The following is a 21,331-nucleotide window of genomic DNA, read 5'->3' as shown; positions in this document are numbered from 1 at the left end:
ACATGGATTTGTGCCAAAATCTTATTACAACCCCACAAGGCAGGTGCATTGAGGGGAAATGGTTTCATTTTTCCTTGTTTTACCTACTTTGCAGGCATACAGAACTAAAGCATGAAAAGTGTTAAAGGATAGTTTTTGTCTTTAAGGAGTGCCCTCACAGTATAGTACAAAAATTATTCCTTACTGAACACACACCATTATACTATGGCGCAAAGGTGTGTGTCTTGGCGCAGAGCAGTCTAAAGTGCGTCACAGCAGGAAGAAAGGAAAACAGTGCCATATCTTACAACATATGACGCTGTTCTGGTCTCTCCATTGTAAGTCTGGGCGGTGAACTCCGCTCCACTCGTGGAGTTTGTGGAGTATTCCGCACTACGCGTTACACGGAGCTCGCAGAGTTCTGAAAAACTCAGCTCCGCGTAGTTTTTTCCTTGCTTGCGTTTATCAAAGTGAAGTTGGCGAGCGCAAGCGAGGAAAATCCACCACCCGGCGAGATTTTTCCTCATTCGCGATCGTTAACATCAAGTTGGTGAGCGCGAGCGTGGAAAATCAACCTCCTAGCGAGATTTCTCAACACGGTCGGTCAGATTTCTTATTGTGAGTGGTCGCGTATGCTTGCGACCGCTCGCGTTAAGAAACTGTCCTTCCGCGTTCCGAAAACTGCTGCTCGAGTAAAAATCTACTTGAGCGGCAGAAAGGAAGCAGTGCCCGCTAGCGCTGTTTATGTTGCAGTTCACGATGATTGCACAGTGCGGACAAGCACGTGGCACTGAAAATCACAGCTAACAGCATTTATCTAACGCATTCGCCGCTTGCGGAGCTCCGTGTAGCGCAGTAGAGTTTTTTTGCACTTTGCGGAATTCCACATAGTGGAACTCCACCTACTGGGCCCAGGCTTACTCCAGAAGTGTGGCTCACTGGTTAGAGAAGGCATACCCTGAAGCAGAGGTCAGACCCGGGACCAGGGTTCAAGTCCCGACGCGGCAGGGTCTGAGCCCAAGTGTCCACGGACTCGATAATTCTCACTTCGGTGCCTACTCGACTCATGGGTTCACACTCTGCAACTCTGGGCAATAGCTTGCTTAATCTCCACTACGGCCCCCCCTGCGGCGGGATGCCTGGCTTTCACCTTGGGGATGCCCAGTATGGGTTATCTCACAGGGAAAAAGCCAGGACGGGTTCCCAATGCAAGCGCCGAGATGCCCAAGGGTAAGTCGAGCGCTATATAAGAACATACATACATTGCATGAATTTTTCATAAATGTGGGCCATAATATTTTGAATAACTTCAAAGGATTCGTGCTGGATAACCAAGACATATGGAGCAGTTCTCCCGTCCTTAACAGACCACGCTGAAGACAAAAGTCAATGTGGTCTTTCATCGGATTCTTTACCCATCCAGATTGATTCAAGAGGGTGAAATGTGTTACATGGAATTTTTTTGTCCTAAAGTCGCCTAAATAATATCCCACACTAGAGAAATGGGTGCTTTCAAACATAAAGTACCATTCGTATGTGTACTAATCATTCAACCATTTCAGCTAACTCCTCTGAATTACGAGTTGAACCCCAATAGATCTGTCACCTTATTTCTAGTAAGGGACTAGAGTAAATAACTTTCATAAAAACACTTTCCAGCCAAGCAGATGTTGAGTGGCTCGAGTACCAATTATTTTTTGCAAATATTCTTTTGATCATTTTTATTAATAACCATAGAGTCTGATTACAATTCTAGTAGATGTAGGTATCAGAGATTTTGAACAAATTTAAAGCATGGATCCCAATATTTTAATAATTTAGTCGGTGAAATTAAAAAAAAAACTATCAACACAAGAACCAGCCCAGAAAACTACAGCAAGTGGCTAACATAATGTATGAAAAATCTATTAAGGTAATATCTCTGGAGAAGGAAACGTGCTCTAACCATTAATTGGTTCTATATTCGTAGGAATATCTGTCTGCCAATCTCTTTAAATGGATAGCTTGTTAGACGCTGGAGAATTTCATTCCAAGTTCATCCGAGCGAATGTTAATTTTTCCCTGGGTCAAAATCGCGTCTCAATTGGCAGCCATAGAAAACCTCTGTATAGTATAGTAAACTGTGCAGCTTTTCCCATCTTATGCTCCAATGAGTTCTCCTTCTTTCTGGGATGAATAAACATTTAGCGGATTTACTTGAACTGTTTCCACATGAAATAATTTCTAAGGCTAACATCTCGCAGTGAGATTTTCATTGAAAGCTTGCCAGAACCTTGTTTTGCCCTCTTCAGTTCAGCTTGGGCCTGTGAGAAATACGAAAACAACTGCCACATGAGACAGATCAGTTCATATCAGGAAAACCAATGGCACAAGTAAATATTTTCTTATTTTATAAAGTTTCAAATATTAATAGTTTTTTGTTGTTGCCGGAAGTACACTTTTCTGTATTACCCCAAACCCTGTGCTGAATTTTTAACAGCAAGTTAATAAAATACAAAGGCTTTATTATATCCTAACATAGTATGGTTGGTTGTTATTATATGTGATTTCTGATTGGATAAAACATGCTAGTAAGAGCTCTTTCTTTTTTATTGTGCATGCCGGTGTGTCTGCTCACTAGTACTCTCAGAATTTCAATTTAGCTGAGCGTATTACTTTACAGAAAAACTAAACAAATAGTAAAACATTAACCTAATCGTGGACAAGTAAATGTAATGATTTGCATATCATATCAATTCACGAAGCCATATTAATTTTTTAAAATATAAATCGAATTTTCTATTTTTGGGGTATTATCACAACACTTGTGGTGGGTACGGTATACTCATGCCTCAGGGCCCAACCACCCTGATGCCTTTTTTACATAAAGAAGTGCCACAAACATGAAGGAGGGAGGGAAATTATTCACTGTTCTCTGACAATTTGATTGTGAGTTCAGAATTAAAGCGTGATATCTGGGAAATTCAGAAATATTCCTACCAATACCTTGCAGTTCCCCAACACACTGGACAGATTTATATCAAGGTACAGAAAGCAAAAACAGAAAGCAGTGGCCTCCATCTACATGGCTAGTTTGCTGTTGAGCTGTTCGTAATTTATCCCAATAGCCTCAGCTAAACAGATACGTTAGAAATTAAAATGAGAACATTTAGCAAAATACAACACTGACAGAAGACACTACATGTGTAAATGTTCATGAGATGGTTATATAGGCATGATGGTGAGGATATCAAGCGGTACCTGTTTACCATGATGAAAATCAAAGAGATTTCCTTCTGTAGAGCTCATGATATCAAGGGTGGGTTGCAAGATTTAATTTTGTAAATGATAATGCTTGCTTCAGCATTCTTATAGTAGTTTATTTATTAAAACACTCTATGAACAGACCCATTTTTCGACATTCAAAGATCTTAAGGATATGGGGCTGCAACATTTCAGGACAGACATGTTTGACTACTGTTAAAAAGACTTATGGTCAGGAAAGAAAAACAAGAGACACACAATTGATGGATGGAATGTAGAACAAATCAAAACATTCACCCTCAATCATGAGATCTGGGTTAAATCCATCATTCTTTTGCTCACCATGCCACCCCAGTTTAAACTTGGCCATATGCAAATCAGTCTTGACCCTGTGCCTCATGGGAACAGTCCAGTCCGAACTGCCAAGCTAGGTCCTCCCTGGACCAGAAACAAGCATCCTAGGACCGGTTTCGGGGTTTCACCCCTCGTCAGCCAGGATAGCTTGATTCCAGTGGCACAGTGAGCCTGGGAACCACGTCTGGGAATACCCGGCACACTTAGGGCGGGAAAGCAAAAGACACCCAATTGATGGATGGAATGCAGAACAAATCAAAACTTTCACCCCCAGTCAAGAGATTTGGGTTAAATCCATCATTCTTTTGCTCACCATGCCACCCCAGTTTAGACCTGGCCATATGCTAATTAGTCTTGACCCTGTATCTCATAGGAACAGTCCAGTCCGAACTGCCAAGCCAGATCCTCCCTGGTCCGGAAACAAGCATCCTAGGACCGGTTTCGGGGTTTCACCCCTCATCAGCCAGGCATAGCTTGAATCCAGTGGCACAGTGAGCCCGGGACCCACGTCTGGGCATACCCGGCGCACTTAGGGCGAGAAAGCTAAAGACACACAATTAATGGATGGAATGCAGAATAAATCAAAACATTCACCCCCAGTCAAGAGATCTGGGTTAAATCAATCATTCTTTTACTCACCATGGCACCCCAGTTTAGACCTGGCCACATGACAAATCAGACTTGACGCTGTGCCTCATGGGAACAGTCCAGTCTGAACTGGCAAGCCAGGTCCTCCCTGGACCAGAAACAAGCATCCTAGGACCAGTTTCCAGGTTTCACCCCTCATCAGCCAGGATAGCTTGAATCTAGTGGCACAGTGAGCCCGGGACCCACGTCTGACCATACCCGGCACACTTAGGGCTAGTAAGCAAAAGACACACAATTGATGGATGGAATGCAGAACAAATCAAAACATTCACCCCCATTCAAGAGATCTGGGTTAAATCCATCATTCTTTTGCTCAACATTCCACCCCAGTTTAGACCTGGCCATATGCTAATTAGTCTTGACCCTGTGCCTTATGGGAACTTTCCAGTCCGAACTGCCAAGCCAGATCCTCCCTGGACCGGAAACAAGAATCCTAGGACCGGTTTCGGGGTTTCACCCCTCATCAGCCAGGCATAGCTTGAATCCAGTGGCACAGTGAGCCCAGGACCCACGTCTGGGCATACCCTGCACACTTAGGGTGAGAAAGCAAAAGACACACAATTTATGGATGGAATGCAGGACAAATCAAAACATTCATCCCCAGTCAAGAGATCTGGGTTAAATCCATAATTCTTTTGCTCACCATGCCACCCCAGTTTAGACCTGGCCATAAGCACATCAGACTTGACCCTGTGCCTCATGGGAATAGTCCAGTCCGAACTGCCAAACCAGGTCCTCCCTGGACCGGAAACAAGCATCTTAGGACTGGTTTCAGGGTTTCACCCCTCATCAGCCACAATAGCTTGAATTCAGTGGCACAGTGAGCCCGGGACCCACATCTGGGCATACCCAGCATACTTAGGGCGAGAAAGCAAAAGACACACAATTGATGGATGAAATGCAGAATAAATCAAAACATTCACCCCCAGTCAAGAGATCTGAGTTAAAGCCATCATTTTTTTGCTCACCATGCCACCCCAGTTTAGACCTGGCCACAGGCAAATCAGACTTGATGCTGTGCCTCATGGGAACAGTCCAGTCCGAACTGCCAAGCCAGGTCCTCCCTGGACTGGATACAAGCATCCTAGGACGGGTTTTGGGGTTTGACCCCTCATCAGCCTGGATAGCTTGAATCCACTGGCACAGTGAGCCCGGGACCCACATCTGGGCATACCCGGCGCATTTAGGGCGAGAAAGCAAAAACCACACAATTGATGGATGGTATGCAGAACAAATCAAAACATTCACCCCCAGTCAAGAGATCTGGGTTAAATCCATCATTCTTTTGCTCACCATGCCACCCCAGTTTAGACCTGTCCATATGCAAATCAGTCTTGACCCTGAGCCTCATGGGAAGAGTCCCGTCCGAACTATCAAGCCAGGTCCTCCCTGGACCGGAAATCCTAGGACCGGTATCGGGTGTTTTGCCCCTCATCAGCCAGGATAGCTTGAATCCAGTGGCACATTGAGCCAGGGACCCATGTATGGGAATACCTGGCACACTTAGGGCGAGAAAGCAAAAGACACACAATGGATGGATGGAATGCAGAACAAATCAAAACATTCACCCACAGTCAAGAGATCTGGGTTAAATCCATCATTCTTTTGCTCACTGTGCAACCCCAGTTTAGACCTCGCCATATGCAAATCAGTCTAGACCCTATGCCTCATGGGAAGAGTCCAGTCCGAACTACCAAGCCAGGTCCTCCCTGGACCGGAAACAAGCATCCTAGGACCGGTTTAAGGGTTTTAGCCCTCATCAGCCAGGATAGCTTGAATCCAGTGGCACAGTGAGCCCAGGACTCCGTGTCTGGGCATACCCAGCGTACTTAGGGCGAGAAATCAAAAGACACACAATTGATAGATGGAATGCAGAATACATCAAAACATTCACCCCCAGTCAAGAGATCTGAGTTAAATCCGTCATTCTTTTGCTCACGTGCCACACCAGTTTAGACCTTGCCATATGCAAATCAGTCTCGACCCTGTGCCTCATGGGAACAGTTCAGTTCGAACTGCCAAGCCAGGTCCTCCCTGGACCGGAAACAAGCATCCTAGGACCAGTTTCCAGGTTTCACCCCTCATCAGCCAGGATAGCTTGAATCTAGTGGCACAGTGAGCCCGGGACGCATGTCTGGCCATACCCGGTGCACTTAGGGCGAGAAAGCAAAAGACACACAATTGATGCATGGAATGCAGAACAATTCAAAACATTCACCCCCAGTCAAGGGAGCTGGGTTGAATCCATCATTCTTTTGCTCACCATGCCACCCGGGTTTAGACCTGGCCATATGCAAATCAGTCTTGACCCTGTGCCTGATGGGAACAGTCCAGTCCGACCTGCCAAGCCAGGTCCTCCCTGGGAGCAGGGTCAAGACTGATTTGCATATGGCTGGGTCCAAACTGGAATGGCATGGTGAGCAAAAAAACAGTGGCTTGAGGCCCAGATCTCGATACTGGGGTGAATGTACAACATTGTTCTGCATTCTGTCCATCAATTGGTGTTTTTGCATTTGTCACCCCGAGTGGGACGGGTATGCCCAGACGTGGGTCCCGTCCTCTCCATGCCACTGGAGTCAAGCTATCCTGGCTAATGAGGGCTGAAAGCCCGAAACCGGTCCTAGGATGCTTGTTTCCAGTCCAGGGATGACCTGGCCTGGCACTTCGGGCTGGACTGTTCCCATTGGGCGCAGGCTCAAGACTGATTTGCATATGGCTGAATCCAAACTGGAATGGCATGGTGAGCAAAAAAATTATGGATTTAGGCCAAGATGTCTGTACTTGGGTGAATGTACGACATTGTTCTGCATTCTGTCCATCAATTGTTGCTTTTGCATTTGCCAACCCGAGTGGGATGGGTATGCCCAGATGTGGGTCTCGTGCTCTCCATGCCACTGGAGTCAAGCTATCCTGGCTGATAAGGGCTGAAAGCCCGAAACCGATCCTAGGATGCTTGTTTCCAGTCCAGGGAGGACCTGGCCTGGCAGTTCGGGCTGGACTGTTCCCATTGGGCCCAGGGTCAAGACTGATTTGCATATGGCTGGATCCAATCTGAAATGGCATGGTGAGCAAAAAAACAATGGATTTAGGCCCAGACCTCTGTACTGGGGTGAATGTACGACATTGTTCTGTATTCTGTCCATCAATTGTTGTTTTTGCATTTATCACCCCGAGTGGGATGGGTATGCGCAGATGTGGGTCCCGTGCTCTCCATGCCACTGGAGTCAAGCTATCCTGGTTGATGTGGGCTGAAAGCCCGAAACCGGTCCTAGGATGCTTGTTTCCAGTCCAGGGAAGATCTGGCCTGGCAGTTCGGGCTGGACTGTTCCCATTGGGCGCGGGGTCAAGACTGATTTGCATATGGATGGGTCCAAACTGAAATGTCATGGTGAGCAAAAAAAACAATGGATTTAGGCCCAGATCTCTGTACTGGGGTGAATGTACGGCATTGTTCTGCATTCTGTCCATCAATTGTTGTTTTTGCAGGAAAGAAGAACATCATTTTAGAAATGCACCCTCAATTTATGAACTGCACCCTTAATTTATTAAATACACGCTTCTGTGCATTGGAGAAGGGAAGAGGGATAGTGATTCAAAATCATAAAATAGCATAGGTTAATAAAACCACTGCATGTGTCTCTCTCAAAATACCATCCACACTGTATTATACATGCTAAAGAATAACATATTGTGAGTAAAATCAAGCGTACTTTCTTTGGTAGCAGTTTAGTAGCTCTTGAATCTTAAAAGGGCAATTCAGAGCTACATAAATGTTCAACTACAATTCCTATCCCTTGTTAGGTCGAGCCTAGAGCAGCGCATGCGCTGCATGCTCGACTTTTAGTAAGGGGGTTTTCAAAGTGCTACCAGAGGCTTTTTGCTGGCCTCAAGCTTGCGTGCATGTGCGCGTGAACGTGCGCAGCCGCCATCTGTCTTTTCTCCGTCGGGTAATTAAGTGCATCGCGGCCATTGCTTTTCGCACGCACTTGTTTACAGTTTCCTATTTGTTCTACAACATTTTGCTGCCACATGAATTTAAACTATTTCCGTTTTTTATTTTTTATATAAACCAATGCGCATACGAATAAATACATCAGACTTCCAACTGACGGGATGTTTTCTCTCTCGTTACAGGCAAATGGTGGCGTTTCTGCTCGGCGTGGGCTGTTTGCAGCTCTTCGTTTAGAGTAATTGGACGGGACCGCCCGTTCACTTTGAACATCGGGATATCTTGCCATCTACTCTGTTCCAGTGCTTCTATGAGGTACGTCAAGAAATAATAATAAAAAAAAAAACTTCCTTGGATTCAGCGGCAAGGGCATGATAAAGATTATTACTATTCATGAAAAATCTCCACTGGCCGCAAGCAATCTATACAGCGAGAGTGCGTGACACGAACGCCTCCTTGCGCACGCTCCCTCACAATCTCGTCATGTCTTCCACATACACTGCCATCTTTTCAACGGTGGCTGACATGTTTTAGCACTACTCTAGGCCAAAGCATAACATGCCTCTGGTGCAAGCGGACACCTTTAATCAACACTGACCTGCAGCATTCAGTTCATTACTAAATGGGGCGCCCAAGGAAAATACTTGGTGTATCCTGCCATGCAAAGAGCAACTCTGCTTCATTGCAGACGGAGAGCCTGGGGTTGTTTAATATCTTCGTTTATTCGCCATCTGGTTGGATGGCACAGCTTGAAGTATGCCTCGGATGTGACCTCACGAGCTCCTGTCTGAGCGCTGTCTCCTGCTGTTCGTTTGTTGATGAGGCACGTGCAAATCCAATACGCATTTGTCTGTCAGGCTACCCTTTCTTGCTTGTGTCTTTCTGAAATTCTTTGAATTTTGCCATTTCCGCAGGGTGCCGGGGGTTGCAATATTGAAGTAGGCTTTTTTGTCCTTCGTGTTCATAAGCCTACAATTCGATTTCTCCGATAGTCATCAGTCTCGAGAAACTGGGCATTGCCAGTGTAGTCTGGTGTTGAGGAGGTTGAGAAAAGGATGGGTAATGCAGGTGATTTGTCACTAGTTGTTGTGAGGACTTGTTCAGGTGTGATTGCCTGTTTATGTTCTTAATGAAGGCCTCTGCAGCCTCTTAGGGCTCAAGGCCCCCCATTCAGCTCAAATCCAATGAATGTCTGTGAGATATGGGAGCTCCTCATCACAATTTGCAGGGTGTCTTGTTTGATATCCTTCGGACTCCCCTTTAACAGAGGCTGTTGAAACCTACAGGTTTTTATAACTATAGGTATGATGGAATGAACATTGTCCCTCATTGTTTTTTTAAGCTTACGGATGGAAGCTACTGGGCATAGCAAGAAGTTCATCCTACAATTTCCATAAGTAATTTGCAGGATCAGAGCCTTATTTCTAAACGGAACGCTCATTTTTGAAAGCTGGTTTGTTAATTCTACTGTCACAATTAGTGAGATGTCCTGCAGTTTTAGAGCTCGCAAGGCCACAATGATGGGAGGAAGCCACACTTGCGATCTACAAGATAAGGTTCCACGCTAACAACTGCATGATCAAGCTTCCTGTGCTGACTATCATCATTGCATCAACTTTCATTTCAGGGGCCTGGCGTTTCCTTGGGCATATTTCAGGGAAGGTGCAGATTCATCCCGTTACACGTGCATTAAATGTTGATTAATTCCTGACTTTTTCAGTTTCAGGTGAGGCGACTTGGGCATGAGAATGTTTATCGGTTAACTGTACTGGAAAGAATTACTGTGGAAGATGGAGTTACAGGTTTTGAAGCTCTGACCAGCAGCACAAGGTGCCATGTTTAAGCTTCACAGTTGTTTTGTTGCTAATGCACCACCTAGGGGGTAATGCAGGCCCCACCAACCTTTAAGGGGTCCACATTTTCGAGCAAGGCCAAGGAATTAGCTGGGACTTAGGGAACACTCACGGGCCCCTGATCACATCCTGCTTTAGTTTCAGCTTTTGCAAGAGCTTAAGAGCACATTTAGCTGTTAAGCGTGTATTCATTATTTGGAGGTTGCAATGTGCCTCAATGATTGAGTATGGGCTTATGCAATAGGATCTGTTCATATCAGTCTGAATCATGATCTGATTCCTTGGTAGCCTTCACTTGGTCAGTCTCCGCCCCAGGCATGGCATTTTGCCTGTTTTTTCGCTTAAGGCTCACTACTGTATGTTTTGATCGGAGCTAACGTAGCAGATCAACTGGAGTGCTTCTTCCACCTGAGTCTTACGTTTATGTTACAGTAATGGTCTGATTTGACCTGGAGTAATTGGCCTATTCCCCTTCCTATAATTGTCAACTTTTGACCTTGTGCAAAGCTCGGTTGCCGTTTACCCAAAATGGCACTATGCAAATAACACACACACACACTTTGGGTTGCGGTTAAATGCCATGTGATTACCAAAGGTTTCAATGAAGCCACAGATTTGCCACCATCTGTTAATTTAGATACAATTTGGTGTTGAGCGATGTGGGTCTAGCCTCTATTTGGGACTGTTGGACATGCCATTCTTAGGGGAGTTTACACCAAAACTTTTTGTTTTTTCCTCCTAGTCTTTGCAAATTCTATCCGCATGTCCGTAGGAATCTGGGCACCTTCCCCCTATACTATTGCAATATACCTCTGTTCCGACCTGTATTAAATTCCATATGACCTAAACAGGTTCTGGCATGCCAAAACACCCGCCATTATTCTACAAACTCATCAAAAATTGCAACAAATTGTATTCATTTCTTTATTTTATCTTTAGCACGATTTCTTTAGACATTAAAAACTTTTTTATACAAAATTGTGTTTTTGTATTTTTTATACACAGTCCAATCATTTGTTTTTTACAAAAATACATATATACATACAGTACTGTTGTTGTCTTTTTCAAAACAGTAACGCCAAAATTAATGGCTTACCCTAGACTCTTTACTTTGAAAACACATATACACAAGCATTGGCATAGCCAATAGGTCTCGCCTTTGGGACCTTATAAGTATTTAGTTATCCAGCACAATATCCTTGGTGCAACAACATCAACTGTTGCATAGCTAAACACTTATAAGGTCCCAAAGGCGAGACCTATTGGCTATGCCAATGCTTGTTTTTAAAATGTGACGAGGTTTATTTGTAATAGTTAAACTAGCTAAAGGCACATGGAGCTAAAACGTGGTATTTCATAAAAGGTGTGAGCCTTGTCCATCACATGTTGTTTAGTAATTGGGACGAGCTGGTTTACAAGTATCAGTGTTTCGGTTAATTTCCACTTCTCTTGGTAGCTAATGCCTAGTGAATGGCTACTTGTGTGTGAGGAAATGATGATTGAAAGAGCATGCACACTCGTGATCTTGGAACACTGAAGATCCACCCCAGCAAATGTTCAAGCAATCCCTCAGAGAAACCTAAACCCACTGCAGAGAACTCTGTCTCTGAATTGTCTATCTCTGGGCAAAATTCTGCCTCTGTTAAAAATGCAGTTACTCCCTGCACAGCTTTGTCAGTGGCTGCACACTCCTTGTGATATTTCCATAAATGAGATCAGCTTTACTGTACATTTGTTGCTGACGCCACTATGGTTCTTCTTTTTCTATTTGCAAGGTAAAGTACAAATTCTGAACCACTGTCCAATGTGTAGTTCTCATTGCCTACAGATTCAAATATGCACCAATGTCTTTCCTGGTGGGTGGGGAGGGAGGGTGCATAAAAGTAACAGAGCAGGAAGAGTGAACTCAGAGAATTCCATTGTGTACACACAGCCATACCCTCAATGTACCACCACTCTTGCAATAGAGCTTTATTCACACTTCCACAAGAAATTGTATGCATCTAAAGTCTAGAAAAATACCCTCCAATTCAATAGGCAATGCAAATGTGCATGTATCGATACCTTGAACATTGCCCTGTTGAGATGTACTTAAAATAAATAAATGGAGAGTTGGAAAGCAAGTGGGAGGGTGCTTGTGTTGTCTATTTCAATTTTTTTTGTGGTTTAAATGCTGATTTTGTCAGAAACAAGAATTAGTTTCCAAATCACTGTTATCAGTCATGCTGACTTTAATGCTGTGTTTCATTCCAGGGGCAAATCCTTCACATCAAACCTGGAGGAATTTGTTCCGGGAGTAAAGCTTGGAGTCAAGAACTGACATATGGAAATCAGTGCTATTTATGGATCTCCGTCAAGAGATCTCAGCCTCCTTCTGCCTCATCTGTTATGTACAGAGAACACCACCAGAGGTGCAGAAGGATGCTAGGATGGAGGAGCATGTTGTTGCACAAAATGTGAGAGGGAAATGTAGGGTTGTGGTTGGAAAATGAGAACTATTTGCAACTAAATGGGTAGGGATTAGGGAAAGTTGAGGGGGGGTTAGCGAGAAATATGCAAATATTAAAACACACTCACAAAACAGTATGACAATTGATATTCATTATGTAGTGAAACCTAAATCTACTCCAATAGTATAATTGACAAAACAGGCTCAAGTCTACTTGAACCAAGCTCTAGAATAAGTCAAGCACAAATCATTTGAGGCAAGTAATAACACAAATAACACTTTGGCAATAATAGGAAATGAAATAGAAAACAGGTTTTGAATATAAACAAATTAAATTTAATAGTAGTATCTTTGTTTATTATTTTAATATCCTTAAGAATTGGTAAAAACAGATTTTCAGAACAACTAATATATATGACATATTCTAACAAGGCTTTAAACAAGGCAGCATACCAACTACTGCAAGAGGGAAGGGATTATGTAGTAAGGACTCCACCACATCTTTGAACAGGTGAAACTCACTAATAAACCAGTCACACTCAGCTTGTCCAAATAAGAAATCAAGCTATACCACAAAAACATTGATTCATTATGTTAATGAATAGCTTTGTTGCTTCGCCCCTCATTTCAAGGAATACTTAATTGAGGATGAGAAGGAGAAGACAGGCGCAGATAGAGGATTTGATAATACGTGTAACTCAGTAGGTTAGTTTGGTGCAATGTAAGTCATTTTAAGTGTAGTGTGCTTTTAGTAAGTGTACTGTGTATTTAGATAGACAGATATGTGAATGATGTATCCCTATCTGTGAGAGAGAAGAATGAATCGCGATACAAGAACTGGTTGCAAGAGAGGGCTGTTCAATTCTCAACAAGCCTTATGTTGGGGTTCTCTGGAATACACAGACCTTATAACCGGTCAGGGTGCCTGGTTGTGAGGACACACACCTCGAGGAGAATCAGATTTAAAAGTGAGTTCCAGCTTCAGGAAGATCATCTGCCCACTTTATCTTGGAGAGGTTCTCCTTCCTCCACCTTCTCTCAGCCTAACATTTTTTCTTGAGTTCCCCCACCTCCAATGCATTGATATAGTCTATGAACTTCTGCCATGTGACCATCTCCTCTGCTCCACTGAGGGTGCACAGACGCAGATCATGTAGTTCCTCATCATTATTAAAAACAAAGGTCTTTCTTCTCCTCATTGAAGTTCATCTGCCTCTTTATCGGGGCTGTCTGCATTTTTGAATTTGTAGTGGTTGTGTTGCATCCTGGTATTTAGGTGGTCCATGTGCTGTATGTATGTATTTTGTGTATTGAAGTGTGTCAGGGGTATGTGATTTGGGTAATGTGTTTGCTCTATTCCCTTCCATTAGGAGATCTGCACCAGTCATGGAGAGCTCCACTGCTGGAGCGGAGAACTCAAAAGGTGCATCGTAGGAAAGCAACTGTAAAACTATTGCACTGTCATGTTTTCAATTGTAAGAGGCTCCACTACCTCTTGTATGGGGATTGAAACTCCTAAATCCTACTGCTAGGTGATTTTGGCCCTGAGTTGGTAAATACAATCTAGGTGGATATTTCAGTGTAGGCATATACAAAAATCTACCTGTGTAGAGATTGCCATGAACCAACCTCATTTTGTGAACTGGGCCAATTAGGTTTACATAGTGAGAGCTTTGCAATGAAATTGAAGATGATTTATTTGACAAACACATTGTACAATAGATCGCCATTGACATTGCATGATAAGGTCACATGCTAAAGATGAATGGAAATGGAATTTAAATAACCTACTGCAGTGAATGATGGAAAAGGTCACTTGAAGCATTTAGAAACATGGTGTCATGCTTGTAACTCAGCAAGACAGTATGCACCTGTGAGACACAGACAGCCATTCAGGCATTTTAAATGTTGCAATTGTTGCTTTTGTACTCTCTTTAAAAGATCAATGATACTTTTCTTAATATTACTTTTCTAGAATTAGGTATAATTGTCTAATTACTGTTTTCTACATCATCTATGACTTGTGGATCTACCTCTTTTCTAGTTGCTGGTATGTTGGCTAAAAAGTTGAAACTCTTACATTATTAATACAAATTGTAAAGTTTTCTTTTCAATGCACATTTGTAGCTAATATTTGGAAATAATTCTCTTGCACTAAGAAAAAATGTCCATATGTAATCAACAGACACTATATTTCACTTATGACAAGCATTGCAAAGGTTTATTTTTAAAAATCACCAGAATTAATAGATATACACCAGATCATATAAGTGTGGTTGCTGGAAGGATTCTAGATTTCTCAAGATGTGGGACTGATGATGCGGACCTAGTACATATGATTACATTGTCCCCTCTCTTGAGAGACATTTAGGAAAAAGGTACAGATAAGATCAGCAATATATGCCTTATAAAGATATGTCTTATAAATATAAAGGCTACAGACCAGGTTATAATTTGTTGATATTGACGAAGCACTTTGGATAGAAAATGCCCAAGTAGTATTTGTTGCAGTAATTGCTGCAAAAGTAGGAAAAGCATCTGAATGTAATGATGCACATGCCACAAATACATTATACTGATGGGCTAAATATATGGAATCTTATCAACTTAAAGCACTACCATATAAAATTAAGGGAAGAAATAAACGGAAGATATTTTATAATCTCTGCCGCTAGTAGGCTGATGGATAAGGACAGAATGAATATAGAATAAGTCATTACATTAAAATGCAATTTAATATAAGAAACTTTACATAGTAAGTTGATTGTAAGGGTGTGAAATATATATTTTTACATTTCTTGTTTTATGATATTAGTATGATGTTTTGGATGTTGCTTTATAACTTATAAAAGTAATCACTTTTAAAGCTGTGTAAATGTAAATATGAATGCCCAGTTCTAAGAAAAACTGGGATAATGAACTTCATTCTAAGCATTTCCAATTTTGCTGAGGAAGGAACCAAGATAAACAGTGATAAAGAACCATAAATCTAAGTCCACATGGCAGCTGCCACATATGTGAAGTTGCTAAAGGGCCTTCATCCCTCCGAATCTAGAGTTTCCTTCTAGTTGAATGGATGATTCTTCCCAAGAGTGCTTTCAATGACATGGTGGGAGCACATTAAACTAAAAACAAAAGGGCTGGATACTTACACATAATCCAAATCGAGGTCTTCTACTGTCTGAGGTAAGGGTGACTGTTCTCAGCACCACACACTGAAATATGTAGTAGTTAACTGCACTTGAGAAACTACGATCATCATTGGAAGAAAAAGCAAAAGGCATAAAATCCTATTTCCTGATGAAATCTTCACAAGGTTTGAGAAAACCCAAAGACAGGAATACAGGCGCGAAAGTCCCAAGAAAGAAAAGTCAAAATCAGAAAGTAGTGGGAGCAATTGAAAAAACGAAGGAACATGGCTTTGTTGCAATCCACTCTCCAACAAGACTTGTGCAACTAAATTGTAAAAGTACAAGAAAAGAAAATTACATCAATCATCATATGACAGGAAGCATAATGGTTTTGGAAATTCAAGAAGAAAACAAGGGAAAGGGAGAAGAAAAGAAAAGAAAAGCCTGAAGTAGACTAACTTCGGCGGAGCCTGAAAAGGCATTTCCAAACTCTCAGGCTGGTGATTACCATTTTGGGGTTGCAGAGAGTAGTAGCAGAAGCCAGGAAAATAGGAGCATTAATGGAAACAGGCCCAAGTGAGAGACTCTCCCAGCCTGCAGCTGTAAGCTTTGTACGGTATCTTCTGATCGCTGGGAACCACAGGACTCCACAAAGTACTCAGGGATCCAGATAGCTAAGAAGATGCGGAAGCAAAAGTATACAGACCTATGAGACCCCAGGTTTGTCGGGAAAAGCTAGAAAAGAATAACAAGTCAAGCTTAAGGCATGTACAGAAGAGGCAGGAACCCAATAATTCTCAATAGCCTTTCTAGTAAACGAAGAACTGGAACCCACTTCAGGAGTCACAAATCTCATTGACCTCGTATTCCAGACATGAATGGTAAGGTAAATCTTTCAAGAGTTAAGAATATGAAGCCTGGGATTAAATGGATTCATTTGTTTGGTTATAACATAGGGCCCTAAGAATTGAGGATGATACTGGACTGGCAACTTTTGAGTAGGCAAGAACCTGGAAGACAATCAAACTTTCTTTCCCACCTAAAAGTTTGGAACCAGTCAAATCAACTTGTCAATCATAGTCTTCATTCCCATCTTAGAATCCTGAAGATTACGAGCAATTGCTCTCCTTTTAGAGTCAAGTTTCACCAGAAAATCAGTGGTGGCCGGCACAAGAGGAGTAGATAGTGGAGAAAAGGGACTGGAATGAGGATAAAAGCCCTGAAAGCAAGAGCATAGTGAACATTTTGTAGCAGAGTGAACAGAGTTGTTATACAAGAACTCTGCTATGGATAGGCAATCTGCCAATTGTTTTGAGGGGAATTATTGAAGGACCTCAGATATTGCTCTAGGCCCCATTCTGTCAGATGTTTTGCAGGTGGTAACTTGAGGACACAGCTTGATGGATACCCAGGATAGAGCAGATTGTCAGAACCTAGAAATGTATTGAGAGCTCCGGTTGGAGAATATGGTGTCACGCAGCCCTTGCTGACAAAATGTATCAATCAGGAATTTTCTAGCCATCATAATGGCAGTCAAAAGCCTCTGAAATAAAGAAAAGTGAGCCAACTTGGAAAACTGGTCTACAATAATGATGATCACTCGGTTTCTACCTGACAAGGGTAAGTTCACAATAAAGTTGGTGGCTATTGTGTGCCAAGGATGAGGAGGACTGGGCAAAGGCTGAAAATAACCAAAGGGCTTATCTAGGACTGCCTTGTACTGTGCACACATAGGCCTGAACTTGACCTACAGATCAACATCCTGACAAACAGTAGATCACCAGAAGAAATGTAACACAAGTTTTATGGTTGAATAAACTCCATTACAGCCTGTTATTGCCGAGTCCTGACATATTTCCAGAACCTCGGTTTGAAGACTCTTGGAATTAAGAAGTCTTCATGGACAAAGTATAGATTTTGGCAGTAGGACAAACAAACTTGACTCTGGAAAGCATCAAGGCCTTCTGGAGAGATCTCAGCATGAGAGTCCCTCTTGTAATGCAAAGTAAACTATGTTTTGAGGCATGCCATGCAGTCATAGACTGTGATGGAGTGAACTTTAAGAGAGGGTGGTTATCTAGGGACCTTAGGGGGAGTAGTGAAGAGTGGATGGAAAAGTTTTTGGGGATTCGCTTTGAGGGATGGATAGTTGAGGAGACCTCAGGAAGATGAGAGGTGATGTGATCCTAAAACAAGAGAGGGCAGGGAACAGAGAAATTGTGGAACAAATAACACTGGCAATATCTACATCTAAGTCTTAGTACAGTTATGTCCTAGAGATATAATACCATTTGTTTCTAAGTGTAGTGTTCTACTTGGGTATGGTACCAGAATACCGCAAACACAGCTTGCCTGGAACCCAAAACTAGCCTTGTAAAAATGTTCAAACCATCCACTGAAAGGTTCTACAACTAGAATAGCTATCATCTGCAGTGAAAGTGACTCCTATCTTGTGATCTACAGGAGAAATGTCAAAGTGGCAGTATGATCAGTAATACCATGGTGGTAACTAAAACATAGGGCCCGATTCACAGAACTAACTTAAGACAAAATCCTAAACTTACTACTTTTGGTATTCACAGAAGTTAGGATTTTGTCTTAAGTTTGTCTTAAGACAAATTTAAGACAGGCTTAAGACAGACTTAAGACAGACTTAAGACAACTTAAGACAGACTTAAGACAGACTTAAGACAGACTTAAGACAGACTTAAGTTAGGATTTTGTCTTAAGTTTGTCTTAAGTCTGTCTTAAGTCTGTCTAAAGTCTGTCCTAAGTTTGTCTTAAGTTTGTCTTAAGTCTGTCTTAAGTCGGTCTTAAGTTTGTCTTAAGAAAAACTTAAGACAAAATCCTAACTTCTGTGAATATCAAAAGTAGTAAGTTTAGGATTTTGTCTTAAATTATTTCTGTGAATTGGCCCCATAGTCTACTCGAAATATTATATCCTACATTTTGTGTACAAAAATACTAATCAATATTATCCAATTGGGATTAAATACAAAAAGAGGCAATAATTTTGCAAACAATATTTAGGACACAATGATTCTGGAGAGGAGCACCCCTTAGACTGTGCTGCCAGAGACACAACTTCAATGGAACTCACAATGACTCCCTTCACCTGACTTTTCCACATGTCATAGTCTGTAAAGAATGCTATGTTACTGATTTGATTTATTCAATGTTTTGAACTTAATTAAATTCTAGATCAATTGTGCATCGAAAGTTGTGCCCCATACGTTGTTTTCACTATACACATTTCTTCCACAGGATAACTCTAGAGCTAAAAGACCATGGTTAGCAGAGAATGTCACATAGAGCTATTGTGATGAAGACAATTCTAACCTAAAACACTAACATCAGTCCTCCTTGACTCTGTTTAACAGAAATGTTCAGCACCTACCCTTCAAAATAAGAATGATTGGCCACACGCTAACAGTACATTTTTGACACACCACCTAACACTACCATCACAACACAGTTGCAAAGCCATTTCATTGGCTTAACACGCCACCTCAATTACACATCCGTATGAGGATATGTATGTTTCATGCTTCACTAAAAGAAGACATTAGACACACCATCTAGCACTAGCATGTGCACAGCAAGGCATCAAACCCATAACTATCAAAGCATTGTTGCTTCATCACCACAACCTAATGTTCTCCCCAAAGTACATATGATACACTAAGGAATAATCTGAACAATTCTGTACTTACACACACACATTGTACTGTATCAATTATATACAATTGCAAAATACATCTATTAACAGCAGACCTAAACCAAGCAATGGATAATTCTGCACTCCAGCAAAACAAAACGATTTGAAGAGACCTCCAACACACATCTCAATACACATAATGTGCCACACACACACAGTCAAAAACACATAGACACACACACACACAAACATATAGAACACGATATAGTTGGACAGTTCATTAAGAACCATTACTAGACAGCACACTAATCAGTTGTAACTTACCTAGTCACCATCCAATAACACATATTACTAAGCAAAATCAGCCATAACCAAACACATCTGATGACCACATTTTCACCAGTAAAAGAGAATCCAGAACTGTAACAGGCACCTAGACTCCAAAAGCGTTATGAGCCCATACAATTCTAGAAATTCCTTATACAAATGATACACAGATGCTCATAACATAACATGCTATTACTATCAACTGTCAATATGTAAGAATTAGTTTAAATTGTAGCAACAAATTAGGTATATGCATTTTCCAGGATATCTCACAAAAAAGTAATTATGTCCCCAACTGCAAATCATGTGCTGGTGATCATTTAATTTTGTGTCTAGCCTACTAAGTCTGTTGTGGGCAAGTGGGATGGCCTCAGAAATCGCACACCACTCTCCTCATTTCCCCATAGCATTATGTCTCACATAAATTACTGTACTTTCATTTACATACTTCCTTGCTATTGAGTATTAAGAAATATCAATATTCAAAATCGACATGCCTTGGCTACATCCACTAGATAATCCTCATTTGATTCTAAGTCTGCATTTGAGGCAAACACACAAACTGTATTTTATACTAGATTTATTATTGGTATTAGCAGTAGAGGTACTATAGTATTACTTACGTAATACAAAATGCTATTCCCAAACCTACATCCAGAGGTCTCTGGCTCTGCCTTTCCTATCTTCTATGTCAGAGATCGCCACCCAACTGTAGAGATCTTTGCACATGTATGTCTATGTTTTAGTAGTAAATGTGGGAGAGATGGGGGATTGACAAAAAATGTGGCATATTTACTTGCAAATGGGAGGGCTTTAAAAAGAAGGAAGAGTTCCAAGAGGGGTATAGGGAGGAAATTGCACCAGCCCACAAAAGAGTAAGGCTATTCCTATTTACAAACTGGTCTTCTAAAGTTACTATGGACAAATAGGACCCTAAACAGTAGTAAATGCACTGCAAATTAGACCTGGAGTACGTCTAGAACCACACATGGCCAACAACTGGTACAGCAACACCCTCCATGTAACATGATGGAGGCAGGTTCTTCAACTAGACCCCATAGGAAATACCCATATATACACCATTGTTTGTACACATTGCTGGTCCACCTACAATAATGATGGCATCTGTGCACACTAAGGGCCTGATTACGACTTTGGAGGTGCAGCTGCAATGCCAAAGTCGGGGTCAGGCCACCTGCTAAGTTAGAAGCGTCCTCCTGTCTGGTGGGACTTTTTGGTGCGTTACCATGTCAGTGCCTCTAAAAATGGGCACCGCAATGGGAACGCCAAAAATAGTTCCTACATGTCATGAACTGAAAAGTACATGCAGTGAAGGAACTGGGGTGAATGCATTTGTGTGCCCCCTGACATGTGCCTCCCTGCATGCACCCCAGGTTGCAGAGGCATAAGGAAGCCCTGCAGGGCCCCCTGTGTTTCCTCTCTGCCAGGGTTTTCATGGAGGAAGAACCATGACGGAGAGGAACCTCCTAATATGCTTGGCGGGAGCATATTGATGCCTCCTGACCTCCGTATCACCACCACGGAACGGGGACTCCCTGGTGGCTGCAACGAGGCAATGGCGGTCCACATGCTCTAATCATAATAGGGCAGTTGGGAGACCACCGCCACCACACCCCCATGAGTCTGGTGGTTCGTGGACCGCCAGCCTCATTATTAAGCCCTAAGTTACAAGGCATTTATGGGGGGATGTTCCCCGAGTAGAACTAGTACATTGCACCA

General features: G+C 42.2%; 1 protein-coding gene across 1 annotated transcript in view; it reads right to left on the bottom strand.

The window, feature by feature from the left end:
- Window positions 1–21,331, bottom strand: part of XYLT1 (xylosyltransferase 1) — a 563,426-nt gene that overhangs the window by 120,837 nt on the left and 421,258 nt on the right. The window lies entirely within an intron of this gene.

Source organism: Triturus cristatus, chromosome 10 (genome assembly GCF_964204655.1).
Source record: "Triturus cristatus chromosome 10, aTriCri1.1, whole genome shotgun sequence".
In the NCBI taxonomy this organism is placed as follows: domain Eukaryota; kingdom Metazoa; phylum Chordata; class Amphibia; order Caudata; family Salamandridae; genus Triturus; species Triturus cristatus.
Note: the sequence above shows the minus strand (reverse complement) of the source record. Positions and strands in the feature narration are given on the sequence as shown.